Source organism: Poromitra crassiceps (assembly GCF_964638095.1).
Source record: "Poromitra crassiceps genome assembly, chromosome: 8".
NCBI classification, from domain to species: Eukaryota; Metazoa; Chordata; class Actinopteri; order Beryciformes; family Melamphaidae; genus Poromitra; species Poromitra crassiceps.
Window position 1 is genome coordinate 38,832,767 of NC_139629.1, and position 7,624 is coordinate 38,840,390.

Below are 7,624 nucleotides of genomic sequence, written 5' to 3' on the forward strand. Positions count from 1 at the left end.
AAGTCACTTTCAGGAGGAATACAAAAAACCTTGTGCAATGTCAACTGAGTTTAGCAGCAGTCCAACATAAAATCATCATCTTACAGTACAATGGTGTGTAAATTTCAGTAACAAGTGCTCTTAATTTTGGAGAAGGACAAAATGCTCCATGTAAGATGGTCACACATCATCCAGACACAAGACTGTGTCTGTAGCATCCACACCCAACATCTGGGGCTTGCACCAACTGGTCTTAACTATGCCTGGTCGTACTCGTAACTCCTACGTCGGTTAAGACCACCAGTCTTCAGAGTGCAGAGTGTGGGTGGATGTATGTACAGTATGTATGTATGTGTGGATGTATGGGTGGATGTATAGATGAGTGGATGTATAGATGTGTGGATGTATGTATGTATGTATGTATTGGTGGATGTATGTATGGGTGGGTGTATGTATGTACAGTATGGATGTATGGGTGGATGTATAGATGGGTGGATGTATAGATGTGTGGATGTATGTATGTATGTATGTATTGGTGGATGTATGTATGGGTGGGTGTATGTATGTACAGTATGGATGTATGGGTGGATGTATAGATGGGTGGATGTATAGATGTGTGGATGTATGTATGTATGTATGTATTGGTGGATGTATGTATGGGTGGGTGTATGTATGTACAGTATGGATGTATGGGTGGATGTATAGATGGGTGGATGTATAGATGTGTGGATGTATGTATGTATGTATGTATTGATGGATGTATGTATGGGTGGGTGTATGTATGTACAGTATGGATGTATGGGTGGATGTATAGATGGGTGGATGTGTGGGTGGATGTATAGATGGGTGGATGTGTGGGTGGATGTATAGATGGGTGGATGTGTGGGTGGATGTATAGATGGGTGGATGTGTGGGTGGATGTATAGATGGGTGGATGTATAGATAGATGGATGTATAGATAGATGGATGGATGTTGCAGGCAAGGCAGGCATTGCAGCCAACTCTTTCTTCTTTCTCTTCCTCTCTCTTCTCTGCTTTGCTCTCTCTCTCTCCCCACAGGAATACAACACTCCTGATACCTCTGCTTCACTTTGATGTTTGGATCTAGGTTATTAACTCTCAACAGACTGATTGTTATGTTACTTCAATACGCACTCTTGTTATCTGAGCACTGATCTATTCTCTTTATATAGCATCATATTTCGTTGCTATATATTTGACAATAGACAACAACATATCTCTTTATGCATACTTCTTACAGGATTGGTAATAGAAGTAGTAGTAGTAGCAGTAGTATTTGGATAGTCCAAAACTCTAGTGCAAGTCCATGCTCAAATTTCTCTGAATAGTTAGCTTCTCATCATGTTAAGCCAGTTGAACCTCGATGGCAAAGAGAACAGATTCAGATATTAATGTGTTAATACCAAGGGAGGTTTTTCTCCAGCGTGTGTGGACCACTGTTCCACTTGGCTAGGTCAGGCAGTGCTGATAAGGCCTTCTGATCAATGAGAATCTGAAGCAGATGCTTAAACATTCATTAATACTCACTTTAACATTTATCCCCCACCCCCCCCCCCCCCCACCCCCCCAGAGCTGAGAAAGGCCCCTCCACAGACTTGTAGTCTCTGCACAGTACGTCAAGCACAAAAACGATGATTATTTAAGTATGAAGTATCACTGGGGTGAGCATGGGTGTATTATGTGCAGACCCCCTCGAAGTGAAACGGGTGTAATAGTCTGATTTGTAAGATACCCAGCGCAAATGTGATAAGATGATTTATTGCAAACATAAACTGCTGCAGATGATTACAGTGGGGGATATGATTTATACCTCCTTCATTGAGGCAATCAGCATAATTTCCCCTGGTAAGACACACACACATTTACGCAAACACACACACACACACAGATGCATATAGTCACACACACACACATGCACACACACACACACACACGTGCGTACAGTACACGCGCATGCCCACACGCGCTGTTAATCTGATATCATACTGTGAAAGCTTCTCAAACTAAAATCATATTATCTCTACCCACATTGAGGCGCCCTGCTGTGAGGAGCTCGTTACATATGTACCCAGCGCCTGTGGCTCCGACAGGTAATCACCGAACACACATGTGTACACGCACACACACACACACACACACACACACACACACACACACACACACACACACGACGCACACATGGCACACACACACACACACACATACACACACACACACACACACACACACACACACACACACACACACACACACACACACACACACACACACACACACACACGTGCTGTATGGATAACAATCACGTGACTTCTTATCTAATTTGAGAAAATGATATCATCTTATTGTACCACTGCTATCAGAAAGAATATATCGAAACAATAATTATGAATCCAAAAACATTAACCATGATAAGAGAGATTTTTTTTTTGCTATAATATTTGATAAGGTTTGCGTCTGAAACCATGCTGAATCTCTCCAGATCTTTCCGTCTTTGCCCTTTGATAATGGACTCTCCTCTTCCACTCACCCCAGTGCTTTAGGCCAGGAGAGGATACAGGGGACTGAGGTTTCTGTGGACCATTTGGAGGATTGCTGGATGTGTGGAGTGTTGTCTTACTCCAGGAGCAAACTTTGACCCACTTTTTGCCTCCTAACAAGATTCAGTTCCCTGTGAAGCTAAACAGTCCCAAAACATCACATATCCATCAGCATGTCTCACTGAGAGGGATTAGGTTATTTTCTGCATGAGCGATCCTCTGTGCCAAAACCAAGTTCATTTTTAGAACCGTTAGTAAACTCATCAAGTCTCATCTGACCGTACAACTTCCACTGATGCTTAGCAAATGCACAGAAAAACATGATGATTGTAGTTTTGGGAACTTGGTGAACCAAGTAACTGCTGCAACTTTGATCTGTGCAGAATTGTTTAAAACTCATGAACCATCCTACATCCTCCTGTGCAGTGTATAAACGCACGTAAACGTATCCTCTTCCATACTGGTTCATCACGGCTGCATTCAAATTTCTTACATTTGATTCTACCCTAATAGTGGAGATGGGTATTTTCACACATTTATATACATATTTAGAGACTGCAATCTTCTTTTCCCCCAATTTCTTTTTCAAGTTCAACTATTTTCTACACATTGATCCCCCCCCCCCCCCAATTGATCAAAAAAATTATCTCAGACTAATATCATGATCAATAATTTCTAGCATAGCATAACAGATGGCTACTACTAAAATATAAATAATATGATTTTAGTAAAAGTGTCTGCTAAATGACATAATATTCATTCAAATTGTGTCCATAAAAGGGGTATCAAGATGAATGCAATTATTATTATTTATTTTCATATCATGTCACATAAATGGCCTATTATTTAACATGTTAAATGATTAAAAAAATAAAATTTAGCATCAGGTAAGGCTTGGTAGAGGAGCTCTGAATGATCCAGGAAAAAGAAAAGGCCCTCAGTAATCCTTGCCATGTCTTGGAAAGTAAAGTCCCAATTCTACAGAGTAAGGCAACACAAATTAAAGATTTTAATATTGCATACATACACATTCCGTCTTGATCTTTTCTCAAAAAGGTTTTTTCTGTCCCACACTTTCATATTTCACACTTTTTTCCCCACACATTTACAGTAGTCGTTTCCAAATGCCTTCGCCAAATAATTGGCAAAAACAAATGTTTCTATCACACAATCCCCATAGACAGAAAAAACAATTTCCTCCTTTGATTTTACTAAACAAAGCCTTTCTCTTGGCTCTTTGGATACAATCCAAAATTAATTTCACATAGAATTTATTTTAGTTCACACAAATGCAGTCATCAATTGCCGACATCATCTTTAAGCATGGGGAGTTGGTACTCCCAATCTGATTTGGCAGCACAATGATCTTTTTTATTCATGGCCAAGATACTGTATACCACATCATTTTCAATACAGAATTCAATTTGAATCATACAATATGGTCCAATGTGAGTTTACTCCAATGTTTGTATCCAATTTATCTTTAAATTAGTGAACAAGCTCTTTCATTATACTAATATCACCCATTTACTATCAAATAGAATTCAGTTAAGACTTCATTCAGGATACCGCTCAGAGAGGTCCATACCAGAATAAAATACACAAGAGAGAAGAGAAAAGAATACAAACACCAAAAGACATTCCACGATGATGAGACTTGTGCATATTTCGCATAGGCTAAAACGCCAACGGTTCCACATTCTAGATGAGAACCCAATTCAGAGTTGGTTAAGGCTAAAATAATACCGTTTGCAGAATCAGATCACCTACACATACATCTGTATATAGAGATTTGTTATCACAGCAGAGCAGTAGCCTGTACTACGAATGTTGGATAAGAAGATCCAGGATCTGTCCCTTGATCTGGTTTGTCTAAACCAGATCAGCTCGATTGTAGTTAACTTGTACTACGAACCTCGTTTGCCAGTCGTTAACTCGAACCAGGTTTTTCTAATCAAGTTGACTGCACGTGCACATGAAAATGCCCGTGCACACGAGCTCGTGCCCGCAAAAGAGGCGTGGTTTTTAACAACTAGCCAATCACAATGCAATATGGACCGCTCAGCTCAGAACCGTAGCTTTTACAGCGCCAGACACGCCTATTTCCTCATTCATCAAAGCCATCGACTACTATGTCAGAATCAAAATCCGCATTGGATATTTTTAGTCTGTTCCCGAATGACTGTCTAAAGTTACCACTTTTATTCACATCAGTCATTTATTTGAAGAGCGGTTTCTGCCTCCACGTATCCTACAGCAGCTGAATTCACCCTCTCAATAAACTGCGAGTGGAAGCAATGTGTAGCCTAATGTCTCAGACCAAAATCCGTAGACCATTTAGGCTCAACGAATAATAATGATGTCATGTTTAGTCGCACTGATTGAATAATTCCTATAGGCTATCAATAAAAAAAAGAATGATAATAAAATTAAAAGAGGCTTCTGAACGACACGGTATGTGCGGGCATAGATTTCATTTATAAAAAATAGCCTATTTTGTGGTCACATATATTGTCAGCAGAGTCGCATATCTCCATATTTCATATAATGATGCTGGAAATATGAAGTTCAATCACATCATACAGGCCAAAAGCAACACTTGCAGCTGCAAAATGCAGGAGTAGGCTAGATATGAATCATCTTAATATGGGATCGCCTGTGTGCAGGTGATCCCATATTAAATTGCTTAGATGTAGTAGGCCAGCATGTAAGCTATGACTATTTCAATTCCAACCCAACGTCAGTCTCAGCTCCATTGCGCACACGGCACCGTGCGCTTTGGAGACGTTTATGTAACCTTTTTATGCCGGTTTAGTGATATTTCTCCACTCACTTCAGCTGCAATCGATCAGCGGGATCAAACAACGTATCTAGGCTACTTGAGAGCACAAAAATGAATATATAAAAACATATTCCAAAGTGGTATAGGGCTTAATTAAAATAGCCAACAAGTGCAAGGCTTTAGTCCTTGATTAACATTAACATTGATTACCATTACTCATTCAACATTACAATTCGTGCTCCTTCGGGAAACTCATCCAGAAAGGGGTTGGCCATTTTTCCAAACTGCTGATTCGATTGGTTCGTGGGCGGTGGATTTAAGGTCTAATCTTATCCTTGCAACTTAACCTGCTACGGACCAGGTTAAGTGTGAAGCATAAGTTGCTATGGAAATATATGTCGGTAAGAAGTTAACTTGCTTTGTAGTACGGCCAAACCAGGTTTAAACCTGAAGTTACCTCGCTAAACCACTAAACTGGCTTTGTAGTACAGGCCTCAGGTGGGTACACCAACATCAACAAACATTTGACTTGCACTGCAGCTTCTTGGAGGTTTAAGCCAGTGGTTATCAAACTCTTTCATGCCAAAGACCCCTAAACTGATACAGATTAGACCAGGGACCCCCATTTGATCAGATTTTGTTCCACGGTACCCTATCTAATAAGATTTTTATGCCTCCGCCGGCGATAGCCAGGCCGGAGGCATTATGGATCCGGGTTGTACGTACGTACGTCCGTACGAGGTTCGTTAACGCGATATCTGAGGAACGCCTTGACGGAATTTCATCAAATTTGCCTTAAACATCCACTTAGACTCAAGGATGATCTGATTAGATTTTGGTGGTCAAAGGTCAAGGTCACTGTGACCTCTCGAACGACATTTTCAAGCTTGTTAATGCGATATCTCAGGAATGCCTTGGCGGAATTTAATCAAATTTGCCTCAAACATCGACTTGGACTCAAGGATAAACTGATAGATTTTGGTGGTCAAAGGTCAAGGTCACTGTGACCTCTCGAACGACATTTTCAAGCTTGTTAACGCGATATCTCAGGAATGCCCTGACGGAACTTCATCAAATTTGTCTCAAACATCGACTTGGACTCAAGGATGAACTGATTAGATGTTGTGGTCAAAGGTCAAAGGTCAAGGTCACTGTGACCTCTCGAACGCCATTTTCAAGCTTGTTAACGCGATATCTCAGGAATGCTTTAACGGAATTTCATAAAATTTGTCTCAAACATCGACTTGGACTCAAGGATGAACTGATTACATTTTGGTGGTCAAAGTTCAAGGTCACTATGACCTCATGAACGCCATTCCCAAGTTCGTTAACGCAATATCTCAAGAATGGCTTGATAGAATTTCTTCTGATTTGGCTCAAACATCGACTTGGACGCAAGGATGAACTGATTCCATTTTGGTTGTCAAAGGTCAAGGTCACTGTGACCTTGGCCTTGCCATTTTCAAGCTTGTTAACGCGATATCTCAGGAATGTCTTGATGGAAGTTCTTTGAATTTGCCTCAAACGTCCACTTGGACTCAAGGACATTTTGGTGGTCAAAGTTCAAGGTCACTGTGACCTCACACACCCAATTTCCAAGCTCTGTAACGCAACATCTCAGGAGCGCCTTGACGGAATTTCTTCCAATTTGCCTCAAATGGCGATTTGGACTGTAGAATGAACTAATGGCGGAGGCATAAGTCCGCGTTGCGGTCGTTCTAGTTGCTTTTAGATGTATTGCAGAAAGTGTATGAAAGCCATGACCAAAATAGTCAAGCATTCTATTATTGTGGTATTTATGGATGGAACTACAGTGAAAATAATTGTAATTATAATTATTACCCTTTTTGCTAAGAAACCCCACAAGCCCCTTGAGTAGGGCTGTCTCAACGCATCAACGTCATCGACTACGCAATAGCGCCGTTGATTTGCATAAACGTGCATCCATCAGGTTGGACAACACCATACAGAATGGCAGAAACACACAAACACATTGAGTTGGTTAGATTGTTTCCAGTGGCCGTCAGACTTGGTGGAAGGGAATCTGTCCAGCTAAGTGCTTAGACCGGCACTATTTGGAATGGAGATGGTCTGCTCTGAGCTCTCTCAGGCTTTTGACTGATGATCTTAATGAGATACTTTGTGTTGGCTAAATGGTGAACACTGTTATTTCCCTGGTGTGCTGTTGAGCTTGTTTCTACATGACTGCACTATCTCATGCTTTTATGTGGGCTCAATCACACACTGCTATTTCATCCTATCAATCATCCCATCATCCACATACAGTTTTATCTGCCATGCACAT